Here is a 21,287-nt window from a genome sequence, read left to right on the forward strand (position 1 = left end):
TCTCCTAACATACACAACCAAAATCATTACTTTCACCACAAACAGCAAAACTTAAACTGTTTCTCTTACTCTATTCACTGGTTCTCAACTGTGTGTGATTTTGCCCCCAGGGGACATTTGGCAATTTCTAGACACTTTTTTGTTTTGTTTTGTTTTCACAACCAGGAAATGGGGTTTCTACTGGCATCCAATGGATGGAGGCCACTGATGCTGCGAATAACCTACAATGTACAGGACAGACTCCCACAACGAAGAATTATCTGACTCACAATGTTAACAGTGCTGAACACATTTCTCTATTCCCATCACTTCCTCATCTCCCCTCCAGCCAGGAAAATGATTCGCATCTCTGGCATGGATGTTGACACCAGGATCCCATATAAGCTGGATTTGAAAGTAAAGTGGCTGGAGGTTTTGGATCAACAGAAACCTGAATACAGTAGAACAACCTCCAAGAAGAAGGTGGGCTTGGGAATCAAATGGGCAATGATTGAAACCAATGTTAAATTTGGAAGTTTCAACAGAAATATCAAAATATTAAAAATTCTGCATTGGAAACAGGGTGTTAAACCATATAAAAATTTTAATGAATTTGGTTAATGACTGATCCCATGATTCTCTCAAATGTCTCAGCCTTTTTGAAGTTTAAAAATCGTCATGAGAGCAAAAGTAGAAACTATCTTTGCATGGAAAAAAAATGTCTTTGTGGATTACTGCTTCCATCCTCAAGCCCTACCTCTTGAAGAACAAAAGATAGTTGACAGCTGTTTGTGCCTCATCGCAAACTGGTGAGAGGGAGTTTATAGGGATTGCCTAGAGTTTGATGAGTCTTATGTATTATGGAGACATAGCAGCCTATTGCTTGACTCATACACAGAAAATCTAGGGATTGGGATGGTCTGGCCAGCAGCTTTAGGAGCATGTTGCCGCTGATATATTATCTACTAATCTGTGGATTTATTGTCTGAGTCAAGAATGTGTTTATGCTTCCCATGGACCAGATGAGGGTCAGCCAGCATGTGAGTTGTATTAGAGCCTCCCCTATACGGACTGCCTGTGCTGAGGCCTCAGCAGACAAGAGTTCAGGTGAACCAAATAATTGCTCAGAGCTACAGAGGAAGTAAGTGACCAGAGGAAATAGGGAAAATTTTATCTGTATCAAGGGAACTCAAGGGAACTACAGATGAGATGATACACAAGGGTTTCCAATGACTCCACCAAAGTGCCCACTAAAGAATTAGCTTTTATCATCAGTCAGGCTCCAAGGGAGTAAAGTCATGTTAAAATGAGAACAAAGATAACTTTTCCATCTGCCTTCTCTCTCCTCTCTTCCCATTAGTCTAACAAATTGAAGGAAGAGAAGAAATGCTAGGAGTTGAGCTTCTAGCACCCATTGCAGAGCAGACCCCAGCTTGGGAAGGGGGGGGTGGGAGAATGGTTTTATACTTTAAATGATGTTCTAAGTTTTGTATTTGACTACACATTCTTACCTAATTGAGACAAGTCATTTAAAGTGGTTATAACTCTTTCTCTTACTTGAGCATGAATGGAAGAGTTATGGAGCTTGCTCAAGTCTGCATCCAGTGGTAGGGAAAGTACTACTCCTACTGATCAGTATTAAAAGATCACTGGGACACGGTTCTTTCATAAGGCTGCTTCTATGATTATAGACTCTATATATACATCAATGCCCAAAGCATGGGCAGTGAGGCAAAATCTGTATGCCCAACAATATGAATGAATTTAGGAAGGAAAAACTAAAGAAGAGACCAGGGACATTGCCTGAATTTGGTGGAGTCATTGCATGACCCCTTAGTGGGAGGGGAGTAAATGCTGAGAAAATGTGAGTATCACCCAAGTAAAAAACTCCTGCCTCTCCTTTGCTATCCATATGTAGGCAGTTGTCAAGTCCAGTTGAGTTCACTTCCACAATATTCTGTATCAGTCCCTCTCCATTCTCTCTGCCCTCCTGTTTTCTTTCTCACATTCTTATTTCTGGATCTCCTAGCTTGAATTTGTTCCACAAGATCTAACTGTCACTCTATCAGTCTATCAATCACTCTTCACTCAGTTTCAAGAGCTATATATATTCTTAAAGTAAAAGTTTGCACATATCATTCCCTAGCTGGGCAACCTTTTAGGGCATCTATTTTAAGGGATAAAATCTAAACACTTCAGCATGGCATTCAGGGCTCTTCATGGTCTAGTCACTCACACACACACACACACACACACACACACAAACACACACTCAGACAAAATGTTTCTGTCATGCTAGACTGCTTGACATTGCCCAAATAGGCCATATATTTTCTTATCACTATGATTTTTCTCATATTTTGACTCTAATCTGAAATATTTTTTCCTCTGCCCCACCTTGCATATACCTCCCCTTCTCCTGCTTTTGAAACCCTACTCATTGTTCTAGGCCCAGCTTATATTAGAGTTCTGTGAAACATTATCTGGTCCCCAAGTCCGAATATTATTCCTTCTCTTTCCTCAGGTATTTCTTTTATTGCACTTATTTCCACCACTTATTCTACTCTGACTTATAATATAGATCATTTTTGTTTGTATATCTCCTCCACTAGTTAGTAAATCTTTTGATGCCTTACCTATAATAGACAGTCAATAGATGTTTGTTGAACTAAATTAAATGCTACTAACCAGCCTTGAGAGGTGGGAGAAAGAGGCCTTGGAAGCTGGCACAGGGATGTCGAAGAGTTTGAAGGCACTGCTGGGCCTCTCAGTGGTGATGCTGACAGCAGCCACGGTGGCCAGCATGCATCTGGAGCAATGGCAGGACCAGCAGAGGCTTCATGATGGAGTTATCAGAGACACTGAGAGACAAAATTAAAAAAAAGTAAACATTCGTCTTTTGGGAGAACAGATTATTTTAACTGAGCAACTTGAAGCAGAAAGACAGAAGATGTTATTGGCAAAGGATTTCAAAAAACTTAACTTGAAATGAATGTGAAATATCAATGGGAGAGATGACATTGTGTGTGTGTGTGTGTGTCTGTGCCTGTTGATGGAGAATAGCTTAGTGGTATCTTAATCTTTTTTGAGTCACTATCTTTTTAAACTTGATCAAATAAAGGACAGTGGATCAGATATTGTAAATTACTGCTTTCAAAGTTCCTTATGTTTGAATAAAGAAGTATGGGTGTACAGTCTCCTGATGAGTTTCTGTCTGTGTGATCCTGGTAAAAGTCCTGTTAAGTTCACGGTCCAGAGCTTAGGATTGTGACTGAAAAGCGCTGCTAAACCTGTGAGAAGGAAGGAAGAGATAGTTACATCCACCTGAGTAGTTCGATCAGTCAACACAGTGATGGAGCCACAATAATATCTACCTCAGAAGGGCTGGATGAAAGTGAAGTGGAGAGAGAGACTCCCCTGATTGTCAAATTAGAGGATCAGACATCAGTAGATTTATGTCATGACTAGAGCAGGGATTCCCTAACACCAACGAAGATGTGTTGTGGATGAAGAAGCAGCTGTCCTGCTTCTGTGACAAGTTCCAAAAATGGATACCAACAGACAGCTGAGGGGACAGTTCAGTTATGTTAAGGGTGATAATTTTTTTTAGATTTGCTTTTTCTGATTGCTCAGCATATGGCAAGGAACAGTATAAAAGGCTGAGGCTGACATGGCAGGAAAGTCATCATGTTGGCAATGTACAATTTGTCTCTGGAAGGATGTGGACATCAGGGTTATTTCAGGTAGAACAAAGATATCTGTACTTTTATTGGGAAACATTGGACTTTTTTACTCGGGAAAAATAAAAGTACTTCAAACCGGTGGAGCACAGTAGCAGGTTGCCTCAGTGTGAGATGTCTCATATACTTCTGTTCAGGTGCTCAGGAATTTGGATAACCAGGATGGTGGAAGCTTGTTCATAACAAACCCTCAACATTGAAACCTAAGGAAAAAAGTTGTCTGCCCCAAGTTTGAAGTAAAAGCAGCCTCAAAACCAACTTTAGATCCCATCATTACTGTTCAGGGACTTAGAGAACAGGCAAGTTAGAATCCTGTGGAATCTGCCATGGAATTAAAAGAGAAAAGGTCTTGAGCTCAGGAAGCAAAAGACATTAGAAGAGCCCAGAAGGAAGTGGCTGACTTTCTTGACAGAAGTATGTCTTCTATCCCTGTAAAATCCAAAGCCAAGGCCACAAGTCATATGTGATTCTTAAGAAAGAAGAGATTGACTTTTCATCTTTGAGCTCCCCTGACCATACCATGTTGACAAGCCCACCTACTTCTCCTCTGGATTTCTCTGCGCCCCGCCACCCTCACCCACCAGACAGCTGCCTCTCATTCGGTAATGCCTGGTTTTCTTTTAGAAGCAGATCTGATTCCGGATGTAATGCCCCCACAAGCTTTGTTCCATGATGATGATGAGATGGAAGGCAATGGAGCCATAGACCCAGGGATGGAGTATGTCTACAACATTGACACATTGCTTAGGTGAGCAGTTAAAAAAAAAAAAAAAAAAAGAGAGCAAGGATGTTCTTTTAAAGCAACTGAAACTTGGAGGTAATTTGTTAGTACAGTATCACTTACCCTATTTAACTGATACAGGTAGGCAAAATTTAATCAATAACACATTTAATTGATAAAAAACTGAATCTCAGGGAAACTAAGGGACATTTTCAACATGGCATTTATTAGTCAGTTACTAGAAGGGTAGTAGGATTCATCACCAGATTTTCTGACTGTCAGTGTAAGACATTTTTCATCAACTTTAAAGGGGAAAAAAACCTTTAAAATGTATGTATTTAAATTTTACATTGAACACAATTGTATACATATACATATGATGTATATACCTGCATATAATTGAAACAGCCTTTACAAAAATTATGGCAGTGAGAAAAATCTGACATAGAAAAACAATGACAGTGAAAAAAATGTGACCTAACTGGCTCCATCTTGCTTCTAGCCTTCAAGTTGCCCTTGTTCATTCCTTGGTGCAGGCCAAGGTAACTATAGGAGGAATTTATTTTATAGTTTAACCTTCAAGCAAAGGTGATAACAGCCCCTTCCCAAAACTATCCTCTTTTTGCTTGGTGACCAAAACCACATTTGTAAAACTAACAAATTAGCCACAGGATTAGAATTATGATCAGGAGTTACATAGCCAGAGGTTACAAGATTCATACCCTTTCCAATTTTTTCTATAGATAACATTACTGTAAAATCTACAATTGGTGTTCAAGGTGGTTTTTAGACTTTGCATTCTGATGGATGAGGTGGAACCATCCAGATAAGTAACTCATACCAACAAACTGGCTCAACTGATCATGTGGTCCCACCTAGGAACTGACTCAGTGCAAGAAGCAGCTTTGACCTCCTATAATTTCATCCTCAACCCAATCAATCAGCATTCCCCATTCCCTAGTGCCCACCAAATTATCCTTGAAAGATCCTAGCCTCTGAATTTTGGGGGAGACTAATTTAAGTAATAATAACTCTAGTCCTTCCGCTTGGCTGGCCCGGCAATTAATAAACTCTTTCTCTACTACAATACCATTGTCTCAGAGAATTGGCTTTTTATCTGTGCAGCAAGCAAGAAGAATCTGCTGGGTGATTAGACATACACACATATATAATTTTAGAATAGATACAAGATAAAATGGAAGTAATAGAAATGATAAATTTCAATATAATTACATTGAAATATTGTTTCATTTTGGTCTTCCTTAGTGAAAATTTTTACATTTATTTTTAAACCTAAATAATTTATAGTTTTACATAATAAAATGTCTAAAATTTTATAATTGTTTGTACATTATTACTTATCTTGAGCCCTTAAAATTATCTCTTCATAATGAATTAATGACATCTTCAGCAACCTGGATGACCCTGGAGTCTACTATTTTAAGCGAAGTAACTCAGGAATGGAAAACCAAACAATGTGTGTTCTCACTCATAAGTGGGAGCTAGGCTATGAGGATGCAAAGGCACAAGAATGAAACAATGGACTTGGGGGACTCAAAGGGAAAGGGTAGGAAGAAGGTGAGGGATAAAAGGTCACAAACTGGGGGCAGTGTATACTGTTCAGGTGATGGTGCACCAAAATCTCACAAATCACCTCTAAAGAATTGACTCATGTAACCAAACACCACTTGTTCTCCAATAACCTATGGAAATAAATTTTTTAAAGTATCTCCTTGTTTAGAAAATATATATAGACTTTGTTTGTATATAGATTTTGTTCTTGACAGCAGTACGTCTTCTATCACTGTAAAATTCATAAGCCAAGGCTGCAAGACAGATGTGATTCTGGCTTGCAGTCTTGGATGATGAATTTTACAGGCATAGAAAAGAAATGAACTTAGAAATGAGATGTTTGGAAATGAACTTGGAACTTGGAAAGGAAGTATTTGGAAAAGTACTTGATTTCTAGTTAAGCCATTTTCAGGTACTTTACAGTACTTAGATATCATATATTTGTGTTAAAGTTGTATGTATTTTAGAAGTATTACCAAAATAACAAGAGATGTGCTATATATTTAAAATTATTAAACTCAATGCTATGTGTACTATGAACTAAAATAGACTGTTTTGGGTTTTTTTCTATAACCTTAAAGTTTACATTTTTCTTGTTGAAATTTGAGATGGTTTTTCTCCCCCTTATTATGACAAATAATATATAAACAAGTGAATATTTTTCTTGAGCAATAAAAAGTATTTTCAAAAACATTAATTAAGTATTATTTGTATTGTGCTGTGTAGGCTACCATGAATGTCCTTCCCTTTTCTACCATCAATTTTCATTTTCAGGGAATGGAAAACATTCCCTCCAGCTTTAATCTTATTCTTCAAGGACAATGTACAAAGAGACGAGGAACAATGTAAATTGTTGAGAAGGCATTTAAATTCAAAAGTATTTCCATACCCCAAAGTTAAAACCCTGGGTAGTTTTCATAATTATTATGTTTCAATGCAGAATTTAACCACTATTGATCTAGAGTTAATTGCTAAAGTACTTTACCTCGATGATTTTGAGAGGAAAACAATCTTCAAAACAGTATTTATCGAATAAGCAATTTAAATGCCCTACTACAATTATTATCCCCATAAATACCAGTATCAGAATATTAGAAAACTTTAGGCCGGGCGCGGTGGCTCAAGCCTGTAATCCCAGCACTTTGGGAGGCCGAGACGGGCGGATCACGAGGTCAGGAGATCGAGACCATCCTGGCTAACACAGTGAAACCCCGTCTCTACTAAAAACACAAAAAACTAGCCGGGCGAGGTGGCGGGCGCCTGTAGTCCCCGCTACTCGGGAGGCTGAGGCAGGAGAATGGCGTAAACCCGGGAGGCGGAGCTTGCAGTGAGCTGAGACCCGGCCACTGCACTCCAGCCCGGGCGACAGAGCAAGACTCCGTCTCAAAAAAAAAAAAAAAAAAGAAAGAAAACTTTAAATGGGATGGTATGCTGAATTAGTTGAGAATCTTCCATTGAAAGCAACAGAAAACAACCCTTACTAACTTATGAAAAGCTAATCCACTGGAAACTGAGTATTTCACAGCACCAAAAGAGAAGTTAAGGTCTTTGGAAAGACAGGAACAGGCAATTCTGAGGCTGTTAAAATCAGTAACAAAAGGACAGTCATTTCATTATCAATAAATTGATTCCAAATGTTTCTGTTCTTGTGACAAGGTCCAAATTCCCACAACCAGTAACAAAAGGACAGTCTTTTCATTATCAATAAATTCATTCCAAATGTTTCTGTTCTTGTGACAAGGTCCAAATTCCCACAGGAAAGCATGTGATTGTTTTAGCCTCTGTGACACAACAAACCCTGGCAAGAGGAGATGTGGGTCCTTCACTGACTGTCCCTCCAAGGCCAAGCAGGATGAGGAAGGGATCCTTTCCCAGGGAACACTTTGGTGTGGCCTTAGCAAAATAAAAGAATAGATGCTGAGCACTCAAAAATCAGATGTCTGGCTGCTTCAGGGTCCAAATCTGTATGATAAACTCTGTTGGGGGGGGCATTGTTATGCTCCTATCTTAATTCTTCTGAAATACCAATGAAATTTTGATAAACAAAACAGGATAACAGGCAGAGCTGAGATGCAGAGATGGATTTTTTAATGCCCCATCCCCCGTTCTCAAGATTTCACATTTAGGATTTCATGAAAACTAATGAAAGGGGATAAGATGAATATTGAGTTCTCCTTTTCACTGGATCAGTTTATCTGTACATTCTGGGATCTTAGCTGTTGAAGCACCTTAGCTAAGTGCCAAGGAAAGTGAGTTTAGCAAATTATGTAGCTATATTGCATCCAATCCTCTGTGGACTTATTCTAGTTCACTGTTACATATGCTCATGCCAAGCTCTCTTCATCCCTACATCAGCCTCAGCAAGGTGAAAGTATTACTTCGCTAGGGCTGTCATAACAAAATAGCAAAAACTGTGTTATTTAGATAACAGAAATTTATTGTCTCATAGTTCTGGAGGCTAGAAGTTCTCAAGATGTTGGCAGGGCCACGCTTCTTCTGGATGTATTAGGGAAGGATCTGTCCCAAATTTCTCTCTTAGCTTCTTCTAGTTCCTTGGCTTATGGCAGCATAATTCCAATATTTACATGGTTTTCTCTTTGTGTATGTGTCTGTGTTGAAATTTCCCCTTTTGTATGGTTCATCATGGTGAACATATTGGAACAGGAGGCCCACCATACTTTAGTATGACTTCACCCTAACAAATTATATTTGCAATGATCCTATTTCTAAATAAGACACATTCTGAGGTACTTGGGAGTTAGGACTTTACTATATGAATGGTCTCATGATGGACTAGTAGTTATAATGGTTTTTGTTACCCAGTTTCTAGCAGCTAACCACTTATCTCCTATTTCTGACAGCAAATATCTGTAGCTTTCTGTATCTCATATTTTTCTAGGCATAAGTTTGAAATAACTAAATAGAATTTTATCCTTCCTACAATTCCCATGTTGTACCACAACTACTCTCACACAATACTTTGCTAGTGTACCTGTACTGGCACGCTTAAATGCATTAGTTAAATGCAGGGAGAAGGGTTAGAACTGAATTCAGGGAAAAGCAGCCACATGGTTCTGTGAGGCTGACAAAGATCTGACTGCTTGCATTGGAAAAATGTCTAGTTTCCGAGAGCCACGCTACTACACAAGCTTCAGTTGCTCCCTATTCTCCTCAAGTGTGAAAATTGCAGACCATCTCTGCCACTATTGAGAAATGCCCTATTTCCCTCATCATAGTCAATTCTGTCACAAATTTTATGATTTCTCAGGGATGTTCAGAGAGATAACTTCCTGCCACATCTCCAAAAATGTAAGAGTTGTTACTCTAGAAAGGAGCAGGTTAATATTTAAGCATGTCATGAATAGATACATAAAAAATGAACATGATATTTGTACTGTATTTATATTGACTTCATTGTAGAGAAACTTTATCAAAAGTCCATACATTGCTGTTCAATCAGTCTACATGGCTCTTCATATAATCTCTTAGTAACATTTGATCCTTTAATCTCCTCTCAGAATGGTATCTCTAATTATGTTGTTTAATTTACTCTGGCTGATCCAGAAATAATTTTGGTTACTAAACATATTGGGAGAAAAAAATTCTGTTTCTGTTTTAATGTGTTGAATATCTTCTAGTAGAACTTTTCCCTCCAATTTTTAAACTCAGTCTTATAAAAGCACTCTTGAATTCCTTTGTGTATAATCAATATTGTGTTCAAAATTTATATGACCTCTTCCAGAATTAGAAGAAAAAGGAGAAACACAATGGAGGAAATATTCTACTAATAATGAAACCCCTGCGAAACAATTTCACTAAAATTCAGCTTACTTGAAAAGATCCCTGCTTTGGCTTGCATTTGAATTTGAAATCAGGAACACTGTCTGATTAATTTTAAAATAGAACTTCAGGATAAATTGTAATATTCAATAAGTTTTCAAGATGAAAAGCCTCCACCAAATTATTTTAAAATGCAGAAGTATGTGAAAAAGTATACATTCTATATACTTTAATATAGGTATACTTTTATACCTGTATACAGGGCCATTCATAGGGGAGTAATTTCAAGTCATCTTTGCCACATACAAATTGAAATATTGGGTTCAAATAAAATTGGGAGCCATTTTATTCAGAAGCATTAAGAGTTAAATCACATAAATAATATGTGTGTGAATTGGTTAATCATGTTTATTATTTTTGTGAGGTCAAAAAGAGGTAAAAGATATAGTGAATTCTGCCTTTATTTTGTTTTTTAAAGTGTTTTGAATAATTTTCCTTAGCTATTCCTTACCATCTAATTGTGTTGAGTTTAAATTCCTTTAACTTTAGCTTTTCTTAAATAAGTTGAGCAATATAATCACAAAGTAGCTTAAGAATAGCTCTAGGGCTGGGCACGGTGGCTCACGCCTGTAATCCCAGCACTTTGGGAGGCCGAGGAGGGCGGATCACAAGTTCAGGAGATAGAGACCATCCTGGCGAACACAGTGAAACCCCATCTCTACTAAAAATACAAAAAATTAGCTGGGCGAGGTGGCGGGCGCCTGTAGTCCCAGCTACTCGGGAGGCTGAGGCAGGAGAATGGCGTCAACCCGGGGGGCGGAGCTTGCAGTGAGCCAGATTGCACCACTGCACTCCAGCCTGGGCGACTGAGCGACACTCCATTGCAAAAAAAAAAAAAAAAAAAAAAAAAAAAAGAAGAGTAGCTCTAATTTGTCCCTCCAGCTCCACTCTCTATTCTTTTTCTCTTTGCTCTGTGAAAGCTGGGTGTAGGAGAGAAGTCACCTGTATCAACTGCATTAATATTTTCCAGTGGATCTGAACAACATTGAATACCATGAAGAGATATGGGGAAGTAGTAGAATATGGTAGCAGTACTTACTCTGTTCATTCCTTAATGGAGGGTTGCTAGGGGCCACCTGTGTCTATCCAGCTCCAGTTTCTTCAGTAAATATTTTACAAAATAATGTTTATATATGATATTTCAAATGCTAAAGTTAGGATGAGAATTTCAATTTAATAAATTTTTTAATTTAAATATAGATATTTTTATTTTCTTGGAACACTTGTAAATATGTGTCAATAATTTGAGATTGCATCATTGGACTCCAGCCTGGGTTACAGAGCGAGATTCTGTCTCAAAAAAAAAAAAAAAAAAAAAAAAGAAAGAAAATGGGGGTGGGTTGGGAGAGGGAGTAAGACAACTGAATAGAACACTGCCCCTGTCATCTCCTCTAGGGACACCAAATTAAACAACTATCCACATAAGAAAGCATCTTCATAGGAACTAAAAAATCAAGTGAGTAATCACAGTACCTGATTTTAACCTAGGAACAAGGAAAGAGGCACTGGAGAAGGTAGGAAAGACAGTCTTGCATTGCCTTCATCACCCCTCCCCCAACCTCAATCAGCAAAGCATGGAGAGAAAATCTGTGTATTGGGAGCAAAGAGAACAAAATGAATATGGGACTCTGCATTGAAACTCAGTGCTGCCCTGAGGGAAAAAACTACAGGCCAATATCTCTGATCAACATTGAGGCCAAGTATCTCTGATGAACATTGAAGCAAAAATCTGCAACAAAATAGTAGTAAACTAAACACATTGAAAAGGTCATTCATCACAGTCAAGTGGGATTCATCTCAGGCATGCAATCATGGTTCAACATATTCAAATCAATAAACGTGATATATCATGTCAACAGCGTGAAAGACAACCATATGATCATTTCAATAGATGCTGAAAAAGCATTTGGTAAATTTCATCATTCTTCATAACAAAAACTTTCAAAAAGTTTATAAAGGAACATGCTTCAATATGATAAAAGGCATACATGACAAACTCACAGATAGTATCATATACTGAAAAGGGGAAAACTAAAAGCTGTTCTTCTAAGATTTGGAATAAGACAAGGCTTTTGCCACTTTTGTTCAATATAGTACTAGAAGTCCTAGCAAGAGCAATTAGACAAGAGAAAGGAATAAGGGACATCCAAATTGGAAAGGAAGAAGTCAAATTATCCTGTTTGCAGATGACATGGTCTTATATTTAGTAAAACCTAAAGATTTCACCAAAGAAAAATATTAGAACTTATAAATTCAGTAAAGTTGCAGGACACAAAATCAACATGCAAAAGATCAATAACATTTCTATATGTCAATAATGAACAATCTGAAAAACAAACAAAGAAAGTAATTCTATTTACATTAGTGACACTAAAATGAAATGCTTAGGATTAAACTTAACCAAAGACATAAAAGGTCTACATAATGAAAACCACAAAACGCTGATGAAATTGAAAAGGACTCAAAAAAAGGAATGATATTCATGTTCATGGATCGAAAGTATCAGTATTGTTAAAATGTATATACTAACCAAAGCTATGTGAGATTTGCATATTCAATGCAATCTCTATCAAAATACCACTGACATTCTTCACATAATTAGAAAAATTAATTCTAAAATTAATATGGAACCACAAAAGATCCAGATTAGCCAAAGCTATCTGGGGCAAAAACAACAAAGCTGGAAGCATTCCATTATCTGACTTTTAAATTACACTACAGAGCTATAGTAATAAAAATAACATGGCACTGTCATAGGAAAAAAAAATACATAGACTAATGGAACAGAATAGAGAACCCAGAAATAAATCCATGCATTTACAGTCAGCTCATTTTTAACAAAGGCACTAAGAATATACACTGGAGAAAAGACAGTGTCTTAAATAAACAGTGCTGTGAAAACCAGATATTCATATGCAGAAGAATGAAACTAGACCCCTTTCTCTCATCATATAGAAAAGCTGAATCAAAATGGATTAAAGACTTAAACCTAAGACCTCAAACTATTGCAAGAAAACACTGGAGAAACACTCCAGGATATTGGCCTTGGCAAAGATTTCTTGAGTACTTGCACAGGGAACCAAAGCAAAAATGGACAAATGGAACCACATCAAGTTAAAAAGCTTCTGCACAGCAAAGGAAAAAATCAAAAAAGTGACCAGACCATCTGTTAAAAGGTAGAAAATATTTGCAAATATTCATTTGACAAGGGATTGATAATTATAATATATGAGGAATCCAAACAAATCAATAGGAAAGAAAAACAAATAATCCTGTTTAAAAATGGGCAAAAGATCTGAATAGACATTTTTCAAAAGAAGACACGCAAATGGCAAACAGGCATATGAAAAATTCTCAACATCACTAATCATCAGGGAAATGCAAACCAAAACTACAACAAGATATCATCTCACCTCAATTAAAATGGCTTTTATCCAAAAGGCAGGCAATAATTAATGCTGCCAAGAATGTGGAGAAAAGGGAACCCTTGTGGGAATATAAATTAATATAGTCACTGTGATGGACAGTATGAAGGTTCCTCAAAAAACTAAAAATAGAATTACCATATGATCCAGAAATCTCACTGCTGGGTATATATTCAAAAGAAAGGGAATCAGTATGTCAAAGAGATATCTGCAGTCCTATGTTTATTGCAGCACTGTTCACAATAGCCAAAATATGGAATCAGGTTAAGTGTCCATAAATGGATGAATGAATACAGAAATATAGCACATATACACAATGGAATATTATTTACATATAAAAAATGAAATCCTATCATTTGCAATGAGGATGGAACTGAAGGACATTAAGTGAAATAAGCCAGGCACAGAAAGACAAATATCACATTTTCTCACTCATACATGTGACTACAAAGAAAACTGAACTCATAGAGAGTAGAAGAATGGTTACCAGAGGTCGGGAAGTGTAGTGGAGAGGGGGGTATAAAGAGGTAATGTTTAATGGATACAAAAATGCAGTTAGATAGAAGGAATACACTCTAATATTTGCCAGTACAATAGGGCACCTATAGTTAACAAGAATTTATTTTACATGTCAAAATAACTAAAAGGGTGGAACTGGGATGTTCCTAACACATAGAAATGATAAATGCTTGAGGTGATGGATATGTCAATTACCTTGTTTTGATCATCACACATTGTTTACTTGTATCAAAATATCACATGTGGCCGGGCACAGTGGCTCACACCTGTAACCATAGGACTTTGGGAGGTGGGCAGATTACCTGAGGTCAGGAGTTCAAGACCAGCCTGGCCAACATGGTGAAACCCTGTCTTTACTACAAAATACAAAAAAAATTAGCCAAGTACACTGGTGTGCACGTATAATTTCAGCTACTCGGGAGGCTGAGGCAGGAGAATCACTTGAACCCAGGAGGCGGAGGTTGCAGTAAGCTGAGATTGTGACACTGCACTCTAGCCTGGGCTACAGGGTGAGATTTCATCTCAAACAAACAAACAAAAAAATCACATGTACTTCATATATGTGTGTGTGTGTGTGTGTGTATATATATATATATGCACACAAGTATTATGTATCAGAACAGTTTAAAATCTTTAAATGAAAAATAATAGTAAAAAGTAAATCTAAAGGGAAAAATACTGAAAAACTGAATCCTAGGGCTGATAGTAGAATAAATCAGGAAGAAATTGATTTATACAATATAATTTTAAAATATCTCTGATTATAGAGGCAAAAATGGCCAAAAATAGGAGGAATGGTTGAAAAATCTGTTAAAGAACCATTTGAACTTCCAGATCCCATTTCCCCACTCCATGCAGCCAGTGACTGTCCTTCCTCAGCTCTGACAAAAGTAATAGGGGTTAGTGCAAATGAGTCTCATTTAAAAGTTTATAGCACTTTATAGTAAACACAGGAATTAAAGGAAGATTAATATCCTGAATATTTACACTGAACTAACTTCTTAGATTTAGAAGAATCCTTCAGAAATGTGTTTAAAATAATACCTGGAGAATTCAAAAGTCTCCAGAGAAAAGACTCAAAGACACAGATGTTAGGAATTTCTTAAGCAAATAACAACTAGAATCACTCTACAAGGAATTCCACAATTACCAAATCCCATCTATTAGAACACATTATCTGATATTGATGAAATTCTCTAATATGGAAAATAAGGATCAAAACAAGCTGCAGAAATAAGCAACATGGAGATAACAAAGACTGTGCAGGGACGTAAATGTCGAAAAACCTAACTTAGTAGTATCTTTAGATGGGTAAGAAAAGATCTTGCATCCATGAACAATAACAAAATGCTATGAAAAATAAGTGTTCTGCACACAAAAATATGAAGACTTGTCCATTTAAAATATTATAGCAGAAAAAATTGATCAAAAAAAGACCAAAGCATATTTATAACACTAGGAACAAAGGTAAAATAGTACAAGCTTGTAGAAGGAGAAAAAGGTGCTTAAAAAGTCTCAAAAATTATATGTCATAAGACTTCTCAACAACTCTGGATACTTATATATAAAAGACCAAGGCTTTTAACAGCATGAAAGAAAATGTTGTCCAGCCTAGAATTCTATATCCAGCCAAATTATTAATCAAATATGAGGGTAAACTAATGTCATTTTCAGGCCTGATAGATCTCTAAACTTCAACTGTGCCCTCTTACAGAGGGGTAGCCAATCTAGGCAGAAGCAAGTCAGAAGGCTTTGATAAAGACTTCTTCAGCAGATGATGTTGGTAAAATGCTTGAGGGGAATATATATCATCTTGAAAAGAGATTTAGAAATCTAACAGGGAATGAGAGATAAAATTACTGATAAATATATTTTTCAAAAATAAAGGATACAGCACAGTCACTAATATCACAGAATAAGCGAGGTTGTATTAGCGATACATATATTTTAAAACTAAACAGAAACAATATAATTATTAACTCCAATTCAGCAAGCAAGAAAGAATAATTATAGTTTGCTACATGGCTCCATTATAAATAATTTGCATTACTTAAGAAAGTTCATATGAATATTGATATAGTCAAAATGACAATAGAAATGTATTTGGGAAACTGGAGCTATGGAAATTGTGTTTCCCAGTAGTCAGGAGAGGAGGATTTGGTAAAATATAGCTAAGTCTTTATTAGAAAGTCAATAGATAATGCCTGAAGTTTTTAAAAACAATAAAATATCAATAAAGCTATGTTAGAGCTAGAGAAGTCGATACCAAAAGAATCAATCAAATAAATTATAATTGTATTAACTGATTTATTATTTCCAGTTTGAAATATTTAACTAGTTCCTGCTTCAGTTTGCGCTCTACTCAACCACTTTTACTAATTTCAGAACAAGCAGTGGTTAATTCAGCCCATATGTTTCAATCCAAATTTTTATGGGCATAGATCCTTAATGAGAGTTATTCAACAAAAATTGAATTTGTTTATTCATTAACATGTTTGCATGATGAAAATACATCTTTTCAACCTAAATTATTGTGAATTGTAAGCAAATGTGAAAAATCCAGATGAGATTTCTATTCTTTCTCAAGTTATCTGCCATCTGACTTCTCAGTTAGTATAATGCTATCTGGGAGCTGGCCTCATCAATACATTTTTCAAAATTTCCTAAATCATGAGAAATATTTATATCTGTCTATCTTTTAAATGTTAATGGTTAGGGTTTCATGTCATTCATATATATATACATATATATATATATATTATATGTATCACTGAAAGTTCTATCATCCTTCATATGAGTTACTTTCAATATCAGAACAAGAAAAGGATTGTTTCTAATTCCCATACTAATAAGGTATTATGTCATCTATGAAGGGTTTTAACCAATAGTTAAAAGAAGAGAGGTTTCTTAAGAGGAGAAATGTTTCAGCTGAGCACAGTTATTCAACCCCTGTCATCAACCACAAGTGTTACAGTGCCAGACTTCATGAGCACAAGATGAACAGCCTGGAATAAGCAATGCATAAGAACTTTCCCAGATGTATAGTCAACGCACTTTCTGCCTGCTCACAATTTTACATACCTTTCAGTTACTCTGAGTTCTAGATATAAAATGCCGTAGTCAGGGATATCACATGGATTTATGGCCTCTTCTGGCGTGCTGGGAAACTCCTGCCCTGGGCGAGGATTATAATCATTCATATATGTATGGTTTCTTTTTTTCTCTGTGGTAGATGTAACATTGATGTCTTATTTCAGGAAGTCACTTCAAAATAATTCAAGTCAAAGTTATATGTGAGAAATCCACTTAACTATTTCCTAGCCCAAGTACAAAAATTAAACTAAATAAAATGGAGACTATGAGATTGGTTTGTAGCAGGTAGCAATGCCTTTACTGAAGCAGCTACTTTGTAGTTCCCTGTAGGCAATGACCACAGGACACTTTCGCACAGAGTAATGCACTTTAGCCTCTGTGATGACATAGAGGCGGATGAAGGGGAGCAGGCTTATGGGTAGACTTAGAATTTGCCACGCTGTAAGATCAAACCAAATCCAAACATTCTGGATTTTGTAACACTCCCCTAAAAATCTCAGGGCCACATTGATGGCACTCACACATTTATAATGCAGTGCTCCTGCAAGAAGAGAACAACACTGTATCATCTGGTCTATTATGATCCATTCCAGTTCCTCAACTGATGTGTTAATAGCATTAACAGGTACAATTTATCGAGCGCCTACAAGATGGCAGACTCTGATCCAGACACTTCAACTACATTATCTCAAGGCATCATCACAATTCTTGAGGTAGGTACTGAGATGCCCACTCTACAAATAAGAAAACTAAATTTATAGAGGTTAAGTGCCTTGCTTGTTTAAGTGTCATGGCCATGATTAGAAATCACTTTGTTATATTGCCTACTCCTCACAAGACAGTGATTCCATCTTCTAAGGAATAAAATGATAAATAACATGGAGGTTTTGTGTTGAGAGGTCATGTGTGCTCAGATCATGTCCTTAGAAAACCATCTCTAGGAGATCTTCTCACCTTAAATATCACCTCTCTTTCACCTCACTACCCCAAGAGCATAGGATATGGCAAAGGAAGGGGAAAATAAGGTTGGTAGATACCAGGGATGGAGGAGAAGGGGATGAGGAGGCAGGACTTTGGTTTTATTTAAACATGTATAAATATAACAAAAATGTGAGACAAATATGGAAAATATCAACAAATTATAATTCTAGTTAGCCAGTATATTGGTTTGTTATATAATCTTTATACTTATCTCTATGTTTGAAAACTTTTATATTTAATTAAAGAAATTTTATTTAAAATTAAAAAGTAGGTCTAGGGAAAATCAGGACATAAATATTAACATCACACTACTGTTTTAGAGTTTGCTCTGAAAGTGATAGTCAGTTATTGAAGTTTCTGACAAGTGAAACGACAGTCTTGAGACCGTGATACCTATCATAGCTGAGTGAAGAATGGATTGAAAAGGGAAGAGATGGATGAAGGTCAGGTGAATAAGTAAAAGGCCACCTCCATAATTACGGAGGAGGGTAACTAGATCTGCACCCTGTTAAGGGCAGAGGAAGTTGAGGATGGGATGAAAGTGAGCGATTTCTGGTGGCAGGTTCCATGGAACTTGGTGGCTGACAGACTATCAAGGATAGGGGTAGTGATAAGAATCAAATATAACTCCAAGCTTTCTGGGATAGTCAGTTAAACTGAAACAAAAGCCATGAAGAAAGCGGTGCAGGTTTGGAAGGAAAAGTTATTAGTTCAGCTTGGGGCCCCCATTCAGATATGTTGATAGGATATCAAAGTGAGATATCCACAGGTAATACAAACAGGAGCCTAGAGCGCCAGAGAAAGATGAGGGCTAAAGGCAGACAAACAAGGGTCTTCTGTGGATGTCATCATCAAGGCCATGTAACTCAATAGGACTGACCAAAAAAGGAGCAGAATGAAAGTAGAAAGGTATACAGACAATGGGGGGAACGTTTTAGACTCCAAAATATAATACAGCTAAGAAATATGGGCCTTGTGTAAACACATCCTCAGCAAGGAAATTCTCAGGATCTAGAATACCTCCTGAGGGCATCCTGGTAGAAGAGAATTAACATTATACCTATTATGTTCCAGAAACTACTGTATTAATGTAATATTACTTTTTTTCCCCTCACAATAGCTCTCCAAGGTGATATAATGATGTCTGTTTTATAAAAAAGGAAACTGAAACTCAGAGAGAGAAAGCAATTTGCCCAAGTTCACACAGCAAGTGCCAGACCTAGGATTCAAATCCACATTTGAATAACTTCAAAGCAGATAATCTTTTGTTTATGCATTCTACAATGATCCATCTGGGGAGCAATGCACATGTTTCTAATGGGTCCTATCTGTCAGAAGTACATGAAGTAATTCAAGTATGCTGAACTCCTTACAGCATAGTTGAGAGTATTTTATCATTACTCCAAATAACCATTTGTTTGAACTTAAATTGAGCCTGTTTATGACTTAATTACTTTGTATGTTTGAAATTTTTTTTCTGGGGAAGAGGAGAATAGTTGCAAAGAATTTATGCATTTGGGCCCAGATACTAATTTTTTCTAACAAAGCAATAACATGAATACATTTGTTTCTAATCAGTTTTCCTTCCATGCTAAAGTAAAGTGTTTAGTCAAAGAAATAAAGTATCAGCAAACTCGGGAAGCCCTGTCTCAGCACCAGCTTTGTGCCTGCCAGGTGTGCATAACTAAGAAATGAGTAAGAAATGGAAAACTAATCAGGAGGAGTTAGTGGATGAACCCTGGTGTAGCCTGATCTTTAGCAGGCGCTAGTGAGGTTACTATCCACTTTAACACCCCCTAAACACTCTCTCTGCAATCCTTAGCACAAACGGAGAAGGTAAGAAATATGCTTTAGAAATAGTAGTATCCTATAGACAAATCCTGTCTCTCACAAACAGGACCCATGAGTGTCTGGGTTTTAAGCCTACCATTCCCATTTATAATTCACATTTTGACCCATTTCAAATGGAATATAATCATACAGGAGGAAAAAACTGAGGGGGTAAACAAAAACAAAAACAAAACAAAACAGAAACCAATATTACTGTTCCCACTCTACCAATGAGCAAGATTCACTATGAATTAGGATTTCTGAAAGATTAAAATAATTAACAAAATGAGTTAAGTTCCAAATCTGTGCTTAATTCATGCTTCTGCTCAAGAGATGGGATAATATTGACCAAGTCTACACTCTCCATGTTAGCACTCATGACACACAGTAACATTTTTTTAACCCAAAATGTAAAAGTTTACACAAAAAGATATCCTTTTAAAATCTGTCACACTCTTTGTAAATGGTTCCTTCATATTGTAATGTCATAAATAGCCTGACATATTGTGTCACTTAAAACGTTCAAAATCCCAGAACCCTTAACTAACCACATAGAGAATAAATTTTGCATAGGAAAGCAGAAAATGTCTTGTAACTTGGTCATTGACCTTGAAGGATAAAAATTTTTAGAAAACTAAAGCTAGTAGATTGTCACAAACATATATTCGTTTACTACCATTCTGGGTAAGCCGCGTTAGATAGTACCACACAAAATATTTAAAAGACATAGGATTTGGCACAAGACTGTAAGATCTAGCTGTTGCCAGCCCAATGTTAGTAAAGTGTACAAATCATTCCAGACAGACTAAAGAACTATGCAAATGTTAAGTCACTTTTTTCTCTCCTCTGGTGTGAAAGTGATAAACAGACTGAAAACCAACCTTGTGTTGATTCCTTGCTTTAATGCACTGACTTGTTAATCTAATAGCTTAGTTTTATGGGCCAGCTATTTCAAATCAAGAGTCTCACTCCACAAACCCATATTTTACAATATCAACTGTGTACCAGATATAAATAAGAATGTTAAGCACATGAATCAATGAGACACATGAATAAACATGTCCATGTGGCAGTAGAGTACTGTTAAAAGAAAAAGAAATAGTAGTTGAAGAAAAAAAAATAAGTCTGCTTAGAGGAATTTATATTCAATCTTTCTATTTAATGGCTTTGAAAATTGAGAGCAGAGAAGTACAGTACATTAGTAAAAGAGTAGTAATTCCTGTGTGATATTTTGCATAAAGTGTGTATATTCATTGTGGTTTCTTTAAATCTCTCATTCCTGTAAGTGCTACCCCAATCAAAAAAAAAAAAATACTGATATAATTAAGATGCTTTGCGGAGTTTATTTTAATCTTTTGGCTTTGCAAGAAGAAGTAGCTTTTGTAAACTACATGTTCTGCAGCCAGTTCTGTGCATACACATCCAGGAGTATATGCTTCAAATGTTGAAAACAAAAACGTTTTGACTTGCTAGTGCCTTAGAAAGACATCAGAATTTGAATGTGGGTTGAAATTCAGCAACTTCATAGTGGTTTAATTTTCTGGACATAGTTCACGTCCATGACCAAGGAACAATTTTGTGGAATGA

At 36.5% G+C, this 21,287-nt stretch overlaps 2 pseudogenes; both read left to right on the forward strand.

Annotated features, from left to right (window-relative positions):
• Window positions 1–2,713: 2,713 nt before the first annotated feature.
• On the forward strand, window positions 2,714–3,020 carry LOC103226597 (protein PET117 homolog, mitochondrial pseudogene; annotated as a pseudogene).
• A 142-nt stretch (window positions 3,021–3,162) lies between these two features.
• LOC103227386 (cysteine-rich protein 2-binding protein pseudogene) lies at window positions 3,163–4,471 on the forward strand (annotated as a pseudogene).
• The last annotated feature ends 16,816 nt before the right edge of the window (window positions 4,472–21,287 follow it).

Source organism: Chlorocebus sabaeus, chromosome 21, assembly GCF_047675955.1.
Source record: "Chlorocebus sabaeus isolate Y175 chromosome 21, mChlSab1.0.hap1, whole genome shotgun sequence".
NCBI classification, from domain to species: Eukaryota; Metazoa; Chordata; class Mammalia; order Primates; family Cercopithecidae; genus Chlorocebus; species Chlorocebus sabaeus.